Below are 18,472 nucleotides of genomic sequence, written 5' to 3'. Positions count from 1 at the left end.
CGTACCGTCCTTAATTCACTCACTGGAGCGCGATCGCAAGATGCGCGAGTACAAGCGCACGCTGGTAGACGCCATGCTGCTGGCATTCCCATCTGACAGCGGGGCCACAGTGGAAGCACAAGGCAGAGGAGGAGGAGGAGGAGGTCGCCAACGCAACCAGGGCACCGCCAGCACCTCAGAAGGCAGGGTTAGCATGGCCGAAATGTGGAAAAGCTTTGTCAGCACGCCACAACAAACAGCAGCACCAGCAGCTCAGATGGAACGTCTTAGCAGGAGGCAGCATTTTACCAACATGGTGGAGCAGTATGTGTGCACACGCCTACATGTAGTGAATGACGGGTCTGCCCCCTTCAACTTCTGGGTCTCCAAATTGGGCACATGGCCTGAGCTTGCCCTTTACGCCTTGGAGGTGCTGGCGTGCCCTGCAGCCAGTGTATTATCTGAACGGGTATTTAGCACGGCTGGGGGCGTTATAACAGACAAGCGCAGCCGCCTGTCCAGAGACAATGTGGACAAGCTCACGTTCATTAAAATGAACCAGGCATGGATCCCACGGGACTTTTCCGTACCTTATGCAGAATAGCAATGGATACCGACCTTACCCACCCATTGTTCCATTTTTGCTCTTTCTCACTCTTTTGGGGTGTACCCTCATTTAAAATTTTTGAAAAGAAGCAGTGTTGGCTACCTCGTCCTCCTCCTCAGGGCCAGATTAATGTAGGGGCTATTGGAGCTGCAGCTCCAGGCCCCTACCTTTTATATAGGCCCCGGGTTGGCCATATTCACTGTTACCGCTCTTCTGTCACTTGTAAACACAGAAGTCTGGCTTCTATGCTCGCTTCCCCAGGCAGCACCCTCAGAACCTCCCCACACAGCGTGAAGGCCGGACAAGGAGGGACAGTTGGCGATGCATGGATGTGTTTATGGGCTTCAGAGACAGCATCCCATGTTGAATTAGGCATGCATGGCTGCACCCTTCCTCCTCTGGGTGCATGGCAAGGCACGGCCCTTAAGGCCCTTCAAAATCCTCAGCACCAAGCCCATGATGCTGTTAATCCGGCCCTGGTCCTCCTCCACCGCCGCTTCCACCTACACCGCCCATAGGTGTGCGCAGCCTATTGCATTAAGGTGTGCACCCCAAAGTTGAAATACACATGCATGTGTTTGCCAGCAGGGAGAGTAATGTATCGGGGCCATGTACCTGTAGGCAAGGAGAAATAGAGCAGAGCAGGTCCCAGGGAGATCTTTCCCATCTCCTCACTGGCAATGCTATGTGCCCTAGGTGATTAGGGTGTGCCCAGGCACACCCAGCACACCCTGTGCGCACGCCTATGTCACCGCCACATCCACCACCACCTCAACCTCCCTCCTACTCCATATGGGCCTCGTCCTTCAGAGATGAAGAAGAACATTGTTTTATTTTTCTGTTTTTTTTTGTTGTTTTAAGTTATTTCCCTATCCACATTTGTTTGCAGAGCACTTGCCATGCTCTTAATTACGTTTTGCTGCCATTTGCAGCACTCTAGCCCTTTCCTTTGGTGTTTTAGAGCCATTTTAGTGCCTTAAAGTTCGGGTCCCCATTGACTTCAATGGGGTTCGGTGTCCGGGAAAAGTTCGGTAAAAGTCCGGGACACGGACCCGGACTTTTTTTTAAAGTTCGGCCGAACCCGTCGAACACGGACATCTAGGTGTCCGCTCAACCCTAGTTAGGAAATCTAAAATAAGAAAATCCAATGGCTTCTTATTCATATAATGTCTTAAATTTGCTGTGAGGAGATGAATCCATACACTGCATGGCTAAGAAAATTTTATATGGTTTAATCTGTTTAATTTAACATTTATGCCTGCTTATATTTATTTCTAACAATAAATGCTACTTAAAAAATGCTGATAGAGCAATTTGTACTTCAGTTTATGGCCACTGCAGAGAAACTACTTTTCTGGATCTTCAACTTTATTATTTCCAGGCTAGAGATTCTTAAAATTTTAAACACCAATTCCTATAGTTCCTGATATGAATATGTGCTTCCTCTCAGCCATTGTACACTGACATTTCCCCTCCTGTTTTCTTTGACTTTGGATAATTGTCATACGTATACATAAATTTCAGTGCGGAAAACAGTTTACCATGTTAAACTATGATTTTGCTTTTAGTGTACACTGTAGAATTTAGCAGCTTACCTTAAGAAACTGTCAATTTTGTCATGAAGATCCATTGATACCACCTTGTGCTGGGATCCTTAAACAGCTAATGGGGGTTATCCTTCTTCCCCCTCCCCTGGTTTATATGCAGTAAAAAATACAAAACTATTATCTATGGAGAGGATGTGAAATCCCTGTAGACGGGTCTTTCTTTCCGTTTTCTATCACAGGAAAAAAACATACTAGTAGGTAAATTGGCTCCAACTAAATTTGATGCTACTGTGTTTATGGATTATGATTGTTGCAGTGATGTTTCAAGCTTTCTTGAGGCAGCTGTTACAATGGTTGATATATCTGGTGTTTTCATTTCTTTTGGAGTTTAATGATTTTTATTTTATATTGATAGGGCATTTTTAAAAGTTTGGGGAGCTCAGGTGTAGCACTCACGTGTTCTTGGAGCTTGGTTTAGTTTGCAGCATGCAGCTCCATAGTTTGAAATAAAAGTAAAACAACCTTCCCACCATCCTATTAGTAAAAAATAAAAGTTTGTCATACACATACAGTATCTCACAAAAGTGAGTACACCCCTCACTTTTTTGTAAATATTTTATTATATATTTTCATGTGTCCACACTGAAAAAATGACACTTTACTACAATGTAAAGTAGTGAGTGTACAGCTTGTATAACAGTGTACATTTGATGTCCCCCCTCAAAATAACTCAACACACAGCCATTAATGTCTAAACTGCTGGCAATAAAAGTGAGTACACCCCTAAGTGACAATGTCAAATTGAGCCCAATTAGCCATTTTCCCTCCCCGGTGTCATGTGACTCATTAGTGTTGCAAGGTCTCAGGTGTGAATGGGGAGCAGGTGTGTTAAATTTGGTGTTATCGCTCTCACTCTCTCATACTGGTCACTGGAAGTTTACCATGGCACCTCATGGCAAAAAACTCTCTGAGGATCTGAAAAAAAGAATTGTTGCTCTACATAAAAATGGCCTAGGCTACAGGAAGGTTGCAAAGACCCAGAAACTGGGCTGCATCATGGTGGCCAAGACCATACAGCGGTAACAGGACAGGTTCCACTCAGAACAGGCCTCGCCATGGTCAACCAAAGAAATTGAGTGCACGTGCTCAGGGTCATATTCAGAGGTTGTCTTTGGGAAATAGACGTCTGAGTACAGCAAGTATTGCTGCCAGCCTGTCAGTGCTTAGTACATACACTGCATCAAATTGGTCTGCATGGCTGTCGTCCCAGAAGGAAGCCTCTTCTAAAGATGAGGCACAAGAAAGCTCGCAAACAGTTTGCTGAAGACAAGCAGACTAAGGACACGAATTACTGAATTACTGGAACCATGTCCTGGGGTCTGATGAGACCAATATAAACCTATTTGGTTCAGATGGTGTCAAGCATGTGTGGCGGCAACGAGGTGAGGAGAACAAAGACAAGTGTGTCTTGCTTACAGTCAAGCATGGTGGTGGGAGTGTCATGGTCTGGGGCTGCATGAGTGCTGTTGGCACTGTGGAGCTACAGTTCATTGAGAGAACCATGGATGCCAACATGTACTGTGACATACTGAAGCAGAGCATGATCCCCTCCCTTTGGAGACTGGGCTGCAGGGCAATATTCTAACATAACGACCTCTAACACAACCACTGTCTTGCTAAAGAAGCTAAGGGTAAAGGTGAAGGACTGGCAAAGCATGTCTCCAGACCTAAACCCTATTGAGCATCTGTGGGGCATCCTCAAATGGAAGGTGGACGACCACAAGGTCTCCAACATCCACCAGCTCTGTGATGTCGTCCTAGAGGAGTGGAAGAGGACTCCAGTGGCAAACTGTGAAGCTCTGGTGAACTTCAAGCCCAGGAGGATTAAGGGGGTGTTGGAAAATAATGGTGGCCACACAAAATATTGACACTTTGGGCCCAATTTGGACAATTCAACTTAGGGGGTGTACTCACTTTTGTTGCCAGAGGTTTTGACAATAATTGCTGTGTGTTGAGTTATTTTGAGGGGACAGCAAATTTACACTATTATACAAGCTGTACACTCACTACTTTACATTGTAGCAAAGTGTCATTTCTTCAGTGTTGTCACATGAAAAGATATATTAAAAGATTTACAAAAATGGGGGGGGGGGGGTGTACTCACTTTTGTAAGATACTGTATAAGTTAAGCCTATAATCCCTTATTAAAACTGTCCTACTGCTTGACAATTTCACACTGCTGAATCCACTGCAGTACCTTGATTCTCTATTGATTGTTTTAGTTAAACACCTGCCTGTACAGTATAGGCCTCTGTACAGGCATCTGTCTCTGCCTCTCTGGTACATTTTGGCTAATTCTCTCATTAAAAATGCTCTGCAGGGGGTAGAATCAGCTGATCACAGAACAGGGTAAAGGCCAATCACAGCGGCCCTTTACCACATCAGCTGTCATCCAATGACAGCTGATCACGGAAGTAAACAGAAGCCTGTTATCTGCTTTGTTTTTCTCCTCACAATCAGCGTGAGAATAGAAGAAAGCTGGTAACCCGCTTCTGTTACATGACATCAGTCCCGATCTGTGCCAGCCAGTGCTGCTAATCAGTGCCAACTGTTGCCACCTATCAGTGCCCACCAGTGCCACCTATCAATGCCCATCAATGCTGCCAATCAGTGCCCACTAGTGCAAGCTGTCAGTGCCCATCAGTGCCACCTACCAGTGCCTATTAGTGCCGCCTATCAGTGCCCGTCAGTGACACCTATTAGTGCCATCTATCAGCGCCCACCAGTGCCGCCTCATCAGTGCGCACCAGTGCCACCTCATCAGTGCCCATCAGTGCAGCCTCATCTGTGTACATCAGTAAAGGAGAAACATTTTTGCCACATTTTATAACAAACTATTAAAAATGTTTTGTTTTTTTTTTTTCAACATTTTCAGTCTTGTTTTGTTTCTTTAGCAAAAAAATAAAAAAAACAAGCAGTAATTAAATACCACCCAAAGAAAGCTCTATTTGTGTGAAAAAATGGACAAAATTTCATTTGGGTGCAGTGTTACATGACCGCGCAATTGTCATTCAAAGTGAAACAGCTCTGAAAGCTGAAAAGTGCCCAGTAATCAAGTGGTTACATTTTTCCACTAGGCAAGTAGGAAATTAGAATTTTAGTGTATTTTTTTTTCTGCAAATGAAAAAACATGTTTGCCTGGAACTGTGACTTCAGATTTTTTTTTTTTTCTTTATGTTAAGAGATAGACATAGACATACAACTTCGAAAATCAATGTGTTTTTTTGTGTGTACTTTGCCAAGGTGCAATTAAAGAACATTTTCTAACATAAATATGACATTTCAAACATGAAATTATTCTATTATGACTCATCTGCTGATATCATTTAGCGGGGCTGCTCCTTGCAATAGGTAGACTTGGTTGAGGCTTGCAATTTCATTATGGCTCCAGCTGCTATCCCCTATTCTGCACAGCAAGTTAATCTGTCAGCTTTGCACAATTTACATTATATAAGGAAGCAAATGTCCTTATCTTGAAATAAAATTTAACTATTATCTACTTCCTGAACATAGTTTGGGCATGATGCAAGACCAAAAAATGTTCAGCTTTAATTCCAGCCTTTGTGTTTTATGGCCTGCCAAATATATATTTTACCAGTAGATGATGGCAAAATTATGTGGATCTCTCAGACAATACTTGTACGAACATGCAGCAAAAAAAAAAAAAAAAAAGGGGGCTGTAACTAGTTAGATTATCCTAGTTTGTTTGAGGTGGACCTGCATGTTGCTCTTCTGGATAGATAGTCACTCTGAAGCTTTGTAGGTGAGTGCCCATTTACTTGCAAATGCAAGTGCAGGCCCCATTTAACTCTTTTCCCCAGAGCTTTATGTGTTCCTCAATACGCCAAGGGAACATACGTTTCTCTGTTTCCCTCCTTCGGGTCAGAAAGGCCTCCACTGTCAGGTCCACTATATGGGCACCAAGAAAAAAGCCTAATAGCATGAAGCGTTTTTGGATGATACAGCTACTGTGGAGAGTATCCCCCCAATTGCTGCCAGAGTACTCTGCTGAGAGGGGGCTTCCTTATGTCAATAGGCCCTGGATCCCCCCAGCTGTTTGCTTTTGTTACCAGAGTTACCCTAGACTGCTTTGAGAGGAATGCAGTTCATGAGGATATGTGCAGGTAATTGTTTATGTTCTGAACTATTTTAATAAAGTAGGGATTCTTAATAGACTCTATATTGCTTAGAGTTTTAAGAATGTGCCAAAGAGACACTGCTGTGAATCTTACCTGTTTGTGCAAATTTCATAATCTGTTTTGTATTATTCTGCAGTGTATGCATACTCTGCCTTTTTGACCCTGTTTTGCATTATTGATTCTAACTTTGGACTTGTTTAGAAAACTACACTTTACAGTTATTCTGTGTCTGATCATTTGGCTTATTACCTTCCTTTTACAGCCTCAGTTTTGATGGGAAGCATACCTGTTACTCTCTTGTCAGGGTGGGCTAACATTGTATCAGGAATGCATCTTTCTGCAGGTATAGTCATAAGGAATGCATTTTCTAAATTGTGATCTATAGTGTAGTTGATGGTGGTAGTTAAACTAATATTTTCCAACAAGAATGAAGCTCAACATGAGCTTCAATATATTTAATATACTGTGTCAAGCTGGGGTTTTATAGTTCATTGGTAGTGCCAAAACAGTGAGTTTTACTCTACGCCAGAAGTTGTTTTCTGGGCTTTTCCTGCCAACTTTTATTTAAAAGAAAGTAAAAGTTCACAAAATGAAGAGCTTCCCATGCAAGGGGTTTCCACCACCAATACAACAAAACATAATGCTGAGCCTTCTGGCTTTCTTGGCAGCTTTACTGTTCAGATTAGTACCTTCTAGTCCGCATGGCCATCAAGCACATCCTCATGCTTGTGCACATATGCTTTGCCTCACCTCTGTGTCTCTCCTGCAGCCTTCTAGATAATTTGTCTCTCATAGACTGTCTTTCTCACTCAGGCTCCAGTGTTTGTCTGCCCTGATCTGAAAAGCAAGGTGCAGATGTGCATCTTTCTCTCTGATCCCAACACACACTGACCCCCTTGAAAGGATGGGGCCACTGAGCTCTGTTCCTGGCTCTAATATGAAGGCAGCACACACTTGCATCATTACTGTACTTGTTTCCTTCAAAATCTTGCCTAAATTGCTTTATCACACAGTGGCATGGCCTCGACCTGCCACAATATGTTATATTTTTTACCTAATGTCACCATATCGGAAGCTTGGTAGTCAATATTTACTATTTCACACCACTCTGTTCCTCTTCTCGGCCTGCTTGATAATTAGGTGCTACCTCTCTTCCTGTGAGCCTGGACATTGCTGGACACATGCTCTGCAGTCTTCATGTTGGGTCTACCATGGACATTTTTAACCTTTGCAGCTCTGGCTCAGATGAAGACAAAACAAATTAATTTGTGCAACTGTTGCCAGTTTGCTACAGGGGTGGAAAGCACAACTCTTTCATGACATTCCAATATCAGTTGACTGAGTTTCCTGGATCAAAATTTTGCTCTGTGAGTAATTATTCTTTGGGACAAAACAACCTATAAAAGAAGCTTTTGTTACCATATTAAATTTCAATCCAGGGCACTTCCACAGTATTACTTTTATGCTAGAAGTTGCCCTCAATCTCATAGTCAGCATCATTCCACCTACTTCCTTTGAGCAGGGTTATAGTACAGTGATGTGCTCATCTCTGTCATGCTTTCCTTCTTGTTAGCACATGAACGGATTGACTCCTTGTACTGCTTCTTCCTCTCGCACTCCTGTCCTGTTGAACAAAGATTGCAAGAGACTTGTGGCAAATCAAACTCAGGTACTTGCTCTACTTGTATTAACATAAATCTGATGATTAACAAACACAGAGTTGCATTTATTTGTGTCTGTATCTGCCTAATGTTCAGCTTTAAACACGGTTACCTAAGCAGCATCATATAAAATGACCAAATTATGACCAATTATGGTTTATCCTCCTGCAACCACCTGTACCTCAAATCACCTGGTTAACCTTGAATAAGTAGGACACAGCAGGAATACACGGCAAGGCCCAAGATGAAACTGATAAAACTTGAATCACTTTACTCCTGTCCCAGCAAAAAAGAACCAGCCTAAATCAAACAGTAATCCCCCTGCTGAAATCTCATGAGCAGTAAATCTGCACACAACCAATAATTCCTCCTCTGTGACTGGGATGCTGGGATGAACTGTGAAAATTCCTTGATTCCTTCAAAAAACTTCCTTGATGCAGCATTGGCCACTGTGTGTTTAGATTTTAGATAAAAAAGTTAAATCTTCTAATTCTACACATAATTGCCAATTTTTCTGAGATCTCCTACTCCTATTGTGCAGTCAAATTAAGCTGTCATGATTCACATCTAACAATGGGACAGCTATTATATAATTATAATTTACAATGGGAATTTCTTGGTTTCTGCTGACCGTTTTTTGCGCTTCACCCCAGAGGGATTTATGGCCACTGGGAATACCCCTCAGTAATTTCTTGTGACAATTTGAGACCTGCAGGGGTTTAGTCCCCACTGGGGTTTGGATAAACACAAGGTACTTTTCTATTCTCTGGCTAGGTACACTGCTACAGTGATATGTTTGCAAGAGTCTTACCTGACTAAAGAAACCTTTCATCTTATAAACAGTTTCTAATATAAACATACATATCACTCTTCCCACACGTCTCATTCCGGGAATGTTAGCATCTTCTCCTGCAAGCATCATCTCAAAGCAAATTCATATTCCTGTATTCCTCAATTAAAAATATTCTTTGTACTATTCCAAATGTTTATGTACCTCCACCATATTTTCCTGATGTATTTAACTGTTTTATTCAATTCTGACTAGATAAACATCTTCCTACATTTCTGACTGATGATGGTAAATTCTCTAGCAATGAAGCTACAAAGCCCAATCACACTACCATCTTGGTCAAATTAGTTACTGAGCTGCAAATGATAGAGCAGCGGAGGTTGTATCACCCTGCAGAGTACCAGTACTCATGCATTTTTAAGACGCACCTGTCCAGTACTGACCTTGCGTTGGTTAACAGATTTTCTTTGACTGTTCACAATTTTACTCTACTGTATAGGATCCTCTCTAATTATTCCCTCTTGTTTGTGCTAACTATATTTGATAATTTAGCTTAAAATATATGCTTGTGCCCTAATCTCTTCTGGCTTACACTTCTGTCTCAATATTGCAATAGAAAACTGAACTATGACTACTAGTGATCCACTAAATGTTGTCTGGGATGCTCTTAAAGTCTTCCTGTGAGAACTGCTTATTAGAGAATTGTCTTCCATCAAAACAAATACTAGGCAGTGATAAACTGAACTCCTGCAGGCAGTCACTTAAGCAGAAAGACACAAATTTGTCCAATCTTAACCCATATGGGTCATTATAAGTCCGTACAAGTGAAAGCTGTCATGCCACCATGGACAGCTTGAAAGACTTTCATAGCTGTTATCCAGCTTTAGGGCCCTTTCACACTGATGCGATTCTGCAGCTCTAGAACACACCTTTCCAACGGGACAAAAGTGCATCAACATTATTTCACTTTAAATCCTAGTAGACTTTTCACATTGCTGCTTGCAATAAGCTCTTATCAATATCTATACCCATCCCAGTGTAGTTTTGGTAATAAAAAGCCTTCTCATGCACCACATGACAACCACTTGCTACTTGTCCAACAAAGATATTATTATCAAGATAAGTTGGAGTCATCACAACTCTTAAAGTGCACATGGATAGATCAAACCATAACATGACACCCATACGTGAAAAGATATAAACCTGCATGTTACTAGCAATATAATTTACAATCAATACATAAAAAAAGAAAAAATATGAACCTCTTTGTCTTAAGATTGGGGCGTTATTGATTCCCGACCCCAAACAATCACTTCATCTATCATTATCTTAATCACCCTCCATTCTATAAAGAGTGGAATCCTATTAAATGTGGGTATTGCATAATAGAAAATAAACAGCTGAATTTAAATGGGGAAAGATAGCCCCCAACATATTCTACCAGAGGTATCTGATAGGGGAGCCCCCTGTCACCTCTACGAAACTTGCTGTGAAACCAATGGTAATTTTGATTATGGAATCCCCTGGGATTGTTGTATTTAGGAGGGGAAAAATGAAGAAGATATTCCATATGCTGAGGACAATTTGCTATTTAAAAGGGGTGCTACTACCTCACTTTCCAAAAGTTAATACTTTAATTTCATTCTCTATTTTTAGGTCTGGAGATTTTTTGGGACAAATCTAATTTGCTCTCTTTGATCTGCTACCTGAATTGCAGCCTCCTAAGTGCTTACTACCATACCATTCATTCCTTGGGGGGTTACTGGATCATCTTGACCCAAAGACTAAATTGATTTGAATGTATTACCTTTTAATTGGCAGACTATGTATGGATAAGTGCTGGTGCTTTCCACTATCAATGGTGGGTTGAGTTAATTTAAATACATGATCTAGCTAACACAAATACTGTATATATTACATATTGCCTCAATTTGTGTACCTGAACTTTGGTTTAAAACCATTGATATCCTGTTTTGTTAACTTGTGTGAAAGAGTGGTCACACTAGAATTAGGCTCCACATTCTGCAATGGCCTCTTGATGAGGTAGGGAGTTTGTCACTTCCCAATATGAGTTTTTTTTTACTGCAGCCCAGCTACTGCATTTAACAGGACTAGCCAATAGTGAATATTGAGGGAGATCGTCTATTGAACCTACAATCTTTCTCTACCCTAGTACTATTACAAAAAATTTGAAACACAGTTAAAAACTTTACTATAGTACAGGATATACCATATACACCTCCATATGGGGAAATGCCAGTCTGGTAGAAATCTTCAAGCCGGGAGAGTTTGAACAATGGACCATGAGGATTACTCATGTTCACCAAAATCTTTAGCAACAACACTTTATTCTTTTCAACAACTGCATAAAGACTTCCAAATTCCTGAAATATTTTTTTACCAGCAAAAAAGCAGCCCCCTTGTTTTCATAAAGCTGAATTAGTAAAAACTTTGGGTAATTGTAAAGCTAGGAGGAGAATTGTATTAAATATGTATCTCTGTTTACTTAACTCACAAGTGGCATCTGCTACTCTTATCTGTAAACCTAAATGGGAACAAGATGTGGGTCAAAAATCCTCAGAACAATGGAATACTACTCTTCAAAATTCTCCCCTTGTTACATAGTTACATAGTCAGGTTAAAAAAAGACACAAATCCATCTAGTCTTCATTTCTACTTTCAGGAGGCTCATGCAATTAGATAATCTGCATTAGGCTTACAGGATCCCTCAAGGGGTGTGTCAATAATTTGGGCACAGAGGATCCGCCTAGTGCCCTAGATGTAATAGGGATACAGGTGATCTGCAACTCATGTTATTACACTCCCCCCCAACCTTTTTTTAAATAATGTCATTATTTTCTGGACCTCATTAATAATGTCTACAGTACACACATTCATAACATTCCCTAACCTGTGATTTGGGACTTTGTAAGGTACCAGATGATAGTACTCTATTTATTTTAAAGGTAAGCCAACTTTTATTCTTAGCCAGGAAACTTCAATAGTTATCATCCTCATCCCTCTATTATTGAAATATGGATAGAAGAGGTAAGTACTTATTTTATACTAGAAAAGCTTATTTGCCAACAGTGGGGTTTCACAACAAATTCAAGAAAATGTGGCCAAAGTGGTTGAATACACTTGCAGTGGTCAGAGGGGCGACACCATCAGGGCTGGCGCCGGCATAAGCTCTCCTGATGCCATTACCGCTGGTGCTATGCAAACCCAGCATCCCTGACATGTCTGGGGAATGTCAGAGATGCCACATTTAGCATAGCACTGGCAGACATTTCAGGCATTTCCGCAAGTAAGTGCTGCCCACTGTGATGTGATTCTGAGTGGGGGATAATGGCTTAGCAGAGGCAGGGCCTGCAGTGAGGAGGATCTGGGACAGGCTGGGACCCCACTGATGTAGAGTGCTGGCTTGCTGCTGCTTGAGGCCTGGGATGGAAGGAGGAGAAGACTCAGGCACTGGCTGTTTGCAGTAGAGACAATGCTGCCCCAAACTTTTCCTATGACTTCTCAGAACCCAGCGCCTCACTCACTCACCTGATCCCTGGGCACCCTGTGACACTGCTCCATGGGGCTCATGTTGGGGGCTAGGATCTGGGGTCATCAAGTAACTACCCACCTCCTGGTGCCATCACCATCACTTGTGCTGCCCATCCCCACCTCACCTTTGGTTTTTAAACCTGTGCCTGCTGAACTGCCATCATCACCATCACATCCAAACGTGGGGGTTCCTAGTCCTCTCCTTTTAGGGTGTCACCCTTCCCTTTAAAATCAGTGCCCCCTCCCCTCCATTGCCCTTTCAGTGGCCTCCACTGCAAATGGCTATGATCTGAGATTGATTGATACCCTGATGTTTTACTTATACTGTGTTAATGCTCTTTACTAGTACATGACCAAATGAATACTGTTTTTAAGGTGAGTGAGGTATTTGATAATGTTACAAGAGGTTCTAGTTTGTTTTGAGGTTCAGAATTCAATTGTTCCCTTCTTTTATGGATATATTCTGTAGAGAGTTTACCTACCTAATAGGTTTCCCCCATCTGAGTTTATCTCTTATGAGCATGCATGTCTGTGACTTCTTTTTACCTTGTGTTCCTGTATAAGTTTGTATGTGTAAAAAGTGCTAAAAATAAAAATTTAAAAATAGAAATTTAAAAAAGTATAGTCTTTTATATATCATTAAAGTATAGTCATTAGATGAAGTAGTACAGTAATATTTAAAAACAAATATTCAGTTAAAATTGTGTAGACTTTGATATAGCTGCCACATCTCCCAGGCTTCAAAAGACAGATCCAGGTTTGAATGATCTACTCTTGAAAATACCCAGCTGACTACCTCTACTGTAAAAAATATATTTTTCTTTAAATAATTCACTGATGTCATTATGCATACACTTGAAGTCCCTGTGTGTTAAATGCTGACATACATATGCTTCCAATTAGCTCTATGAATATCCATAACCATCCCAGTGTAGTTTTGGCAATGAGAAGCCTTCTCATGCTCCACATGACAACCACTTGCTACTTGTCTAACAAGAATTTTGGTATCAAGATAGGTTGGACTAACCTTTTGCACTTTTCATGTTTACAGTTATTACAATGATTACAATTAACCATTGAATTTTGTCCAGAAATGCTAGGCATTTGAAGGGCATTACAAACATGAATTAAGTCAATGTGTACTTGGCAAATAAAACAGCAAAGACACAACTCAACCTGGCATGTGTTATGTTGAGATCCTGTACTATAGGGAGGAGTCCCTAACTGGCTGTCTTGCAGGTGGGGCATTTGTCTGATGGGAACGTTGTTATGGAGCATAAATCTGGGCCATCTGTTAATCAAAACCTATTTCAAATAAATGTTTATGTAATCTTTTTAAATGTTTATATAAGTAATATTTTTGATTAATTGTTGAAAATTACCTAATGTCCTCTAGCCCTATAAACAGGAAAATACATTTAAATAACACTGCACATTTTTTCTCACCCCTCCCAAAAATAGGGTGGGAATAACAACATTTCATTTTTACTTAGAACACCTCAAGGGGAAAAATGGCAATGGAGGAAGGCAATTGAGAAACAATAACCATGCCACCAGGGTAATATTTTGGTAATTGGTGCACACATGCCTAATAATAACCAGTATATTTATAAGCGAACCTGGAAGCAATATTACTGGATTTAAGGGCCCATTTCCTCATACTCCTGTATATAAATTAGCATATAGGTTTTTAAGAAAAGAAGTCCCCTGCTAGGTTTCCCAGATGATTTCCACCAAACGGGCAAGTGGTTGAACATCCTGAAGGGAGGAACTTATTCCTCCATTATAGTTAAAATAATCCATTGTTAGTGTCCATATCCCCTGAGGATGTCTGTGTAGATGAAACATGTAAGCCAGAGCTTCTGGGCGCTGACATTGTCACTTCACCTGTGTCCATGTGAATTGTAGCATTTCGTTTTATGTCAAGTCTCCATTTAAAAAAATAAATAAACAATGTTTGGTACTATCTGTACGATTTGATTTTCATATTGTTTTCTTCTGGTGACATCTGAGGGTTATCCTTTGCATTTGGTCCAAATAGAAAATCCGATGGATGACAACTATTAATTTGTTTATCATACTTTTTGGATAACCTGAGATTGTATTTATTAGATAAAAGCTTACAGTGTATTGACCTCTAATCATCTAGGTTCCTTCCATATGGTGAGTGGCCATTCATTTTTGTTGGTAGTGACTTGACTCACATCTCGGTGAAATTTCACTTCTTCTGAAGCATTACAGCTATTTGGATTACTCTCACACACTGTTGGTTTAGTGAGTTCCCCTTTTCTCTTGAGCTGAAGTGGATACTTGTATAACACTATGTAAAGTTATGCACTTGGGGGCTAAGAATATGTATGCATCATACATACTAGGGGAGTAGAACTGGAGGAATCCATAGCGGAGAAGGATCTGGGTGTTCTTTTAGATCCTAAGCTTAATAATAGCTTGCAATACCAAGCTGCGGTTTCCAAAGCAAGCAAAGTCCTTTCTTGTATTAACAGAGGCATAGACTCCAGAGAACAATATCATTTTGCCCCTATACAAATTAGTAAGAACACATCTGGAATATGCAGTTCAGTTTTGAGTACCAGTTCTCAAAAAGGATATTGGGGAACTGGAGAAAGTGCAGAGAAGGGCAACCAAACTGATAAGAGGCATGGAGGAGCCCAGCTATAAGGAAAGATTAGAGGAACTGAATTTATTCTCTCCTGAGAAGAGAAGATTAAGGGGGATATGATAAACATGTATAAATACATAAGGGGTCCATATAGTGAACTTGGTGTTGAGTTGTTCACTTTTAGGTTAACACGGAGCACAAGGGCTCACTCTTTATATCTAGAGGAAAACAGATTTTGTCTCCAAATATGGAAAAGTTTCTTCACCGTAAGAGATATGAAAACGTGGAATAGACTCCCTCCAGAGGTGGTTCTGGCTAGCTCACTAGATTGCTTTAAAAAAGGCCTGGATTCTTTCCTGGGTGTACATATTATAAATGGGTACTAATATTTATAGGTAAAGTTGATCCAGGGAATATCTGATTGCCTCTCTGGTGATCAGGAAGGATTTTTTCCCCTGCTGTAACAAATTGGATCATGCTTTGCTGGGGTTTTTCTCTCCTTCCTCTGGATCAACTGCGGGTATAGGATTGTGTATATGGGATTGTATGGTTGAGTTTTCTTTACTGTTTTTTTGTTTCTAATTGGATGAGCCATATGGACTTGTCTTTGTTTCAACCTGACTGTGTATGTAACTATGATATTTGATGAATATGGATTCCCATTCCTAGTGCTGCAACACTGAAAAACTTCAAGACAAACTCGTATATCAGTCTTTTTGCAAAACCTTTTTGTCTGTATTTTGTTTAGTTTGTTAGTTATTTCTGTCAGATTCAGTACAGGCTTATCACTGATAAAATTCTTATCTGGATAAAATCTACAAGAACTGCTATGTTCTTACTAATGCTAATTGTAATGGCAGCTGACTCTATTGTGAGCTTACAGTAATGGGAGGATGAGGGAGTAAAGTTAAAGGTGCTGGCCTTCTGGAGGCAGTGTTCTTCCCTTCTTTAATTAATGGTCTGGTAGATGTGTGTTAGTACTGGACCCATGAGAGTATAAAATGATTTTAATGAATATAGAATTAAATGTGTTTTCCTTGCTAAAGTTAACGACTTCCCTACTGGGGTAATTTTATTCTTTGCAAATCAGTATTTTTTTTATAGAAATTACTTTCTCAAACACCCCCCACAAACATTTATTTTCTGAAAGCAGAAGTGGTGGAATAAAACTGTAGTATATTGCTCGATATTTTGGCAGCTGTATATCAGACAGATATTTTCAGTAAAAAAAAAAAGAATACACTAAAAATAATTAACACAATATAATACAATTTGTTTTTTAAATCTATACAGTATCTCACAAAAGTGAGTACAATCCTCACATTTTTGTAATGACACTTTGCTACAATATAAAGTAGTGAGTGTACAGCTTGTATAACAGTGTACATTTGCTGTGCCCTCAAAATAACTTAACACACAGCCATTAACGTCTAAACCATTGGCAACAAAAGTGAGTACACCCCTAATTGAAAATGTCCAAATTGGGCCCAACTAGAAATTTTCCCTCACTGGTGTCATGTGACTGGTTAGTGTTACAAGGACTCAGGTGGGAATGGGGGGCAGGTGTGTTAAATTTGGTGTTATCGCTCTCACTCTCTCATACTGGTCACTGAAAGTTAAACATGGCACCTCATGGCAAAGAATTCTCTGAGTATCTGAAAAAAATAATTGTTGCTCTACATAAAGATGGTCAAATGTTATAATAAGATTGCCAGGACCCTAAAACTGAGCTGCAGCACGATGGCCAAGACCATACAGTGGTTTAACAGGACAGGTTCCACTCAGAACAGGCCTCCCCATGGTCGACCAAAGAAGCTGAGTGCACATGCTCAGCGTCATATCCAGAGGTTGTCTTTGGGAAATAGATGTCTGAGTGCTGCCAGCATGACTGCTGAGGTTAAAGGGGGGGGGGGGGGGGGGTGACAGCTGTCAGTGCTCAGACAATACACTGCATCAAATTCATCTGCATGGCTGCAATCTCAGAAGGAAGCCTGTTCAAAAGATGATGCACAACCTAAGCTACAAGGTGGTGTGGGCTTACCCGATTATGAATTATACCCTAAAGCTACGACGGCGGCCCGTATACTAGAGTGGTTTCCTTGTCCTTTCTCGAAGGCATCCACCATTGCTGAGCAGGGCATCTCGCCGCTGGATCTCCAAGCTCTTCTATGGGGTCATGGTCATGATTTTTTCATAAGGTCACTTCTTCATCCCCCCTGACCCATGCTGCATTACATTTATGGTACAGAAAAGGCTTAGGCTCTTTACTATCGTCTGACCCATCCCCCCTTACAACCTTGTTTGATAATCCTCTTTTCCCTCTAGGGTATGGATTCTGCCTTGGTAGGGTCCTTTTCTCGCAGCTCCTGGCCTATGGCATATACAGTACTTGTGTCCATCCTATTGATGGTAGGCCCATTGTCCCTGTGGGTGGTGGCAATTGGCTTACCTCGCTACATCTCTCCTCCTTCTGCGGCTCTTTGTTTGCCTCATCTCATGTTAATAGACCCCTAACCGAGTATAAATGACTGTGCTCCCTCTCCGAAATGCCTAGACATCTACTCTCTCACATCTACAAATTGTTGCAGGCATTACTGCACCCCCACCCTCCTACCTATACTGGGCGATGGTCTGCACATCTGGATAGATTGGCGCACCTCTTTTCATTTCACCCATAAATCCACTATCTCCTTCTATGCCCAGGAAAAAACTTTAAGATTAAGGTCGGTGGTGGTTAAGCTTCTGGTAAAAGTAAGCACCCAGTTGAGGGCCCATCACGTAATATATGCACACTGCACACATTCCTTGAAGAACCCTGGGGTGGGGTGCCTCCAGCTGGTTAACCAGCATTAACATAGATGTGAACTTATGTAGCCAGCACACCTTGGATCTGTAACATATTGTACAACATTTATTGAAGTGATCACCTCACAAACGTTGTTAATAAAAGGCTTTGAGGCTGTGCAAGACCCCATTCATCAGGCTTGTGATTATGATATTACATACCTGATGAAGAAGTTCTGTGTGGCCTTGAAATGTTGCACTGACAGCAAATAAAAAATATAGCATACACAATTGGTAGAAAAGTCATAATGTTATTTTTAATGTTATTAAAAATTTCCTTTCCTTTTCAATCTGCCGCCGTTGTAATTTTCTGTAAAATGTAATGCAATATGGCCACCTGGAGGAATTCTGTACGTCAATGGTGTACGGAACATTTCCAGAAATGTAATTTACTGCTTGTGTGATTGGCTTACTGATTTTCTGTCAAGTCTGCATTAAGGTACAAGTAGCATTTTAGACACCTCCTGCAATAGGAGCCTCCATTTTGGTAGAATACTCTCCAAGAGTTAAATACTAATAAAAAGATGCAAATACTGTAGCTTTTCTCATTAGGACACTGCACTAGGTGATTATAATGAATCATATTCTCCCATTTAAAATTGGTTTGCAAAGGACATGATGAAACAAACAGCTATTTCTTCGGGAGTTGAAAAACACAGGAACCTGTTAAAAT

At 40.8% G+C, this 18,472-nt stretch overlaps 1 long non-coding RNA gene across 1 annotated transcript in view; it reads left to right on the top strand.

The window, feature by feature from the left end:
- LOC309553509 overlaps window positions 1-18,472 on the top strand; it is a 135,143-nt gene that overhangs the window by 82,888 nt on the left and 33,783 nt on the right. The gene's annotated exons all lie outside the window — the stretch shown is intronic.

Source organism: Pelophylax lessonae, assembly GCF_965119305.1.
Source record: "Pelophylax lessonae genome assembly, chromosome: 4".
Classification (NCBI taxonomy): domain Eukaryota; kingdom Metazoa; phylum Chordata; class Amphibia; order Anura; family Ranidae; genus Pelophylax; species Pelophylax lessonae.
This window is presented reverse-complemented; position numbering and strand designations above follow the sequence as displayed.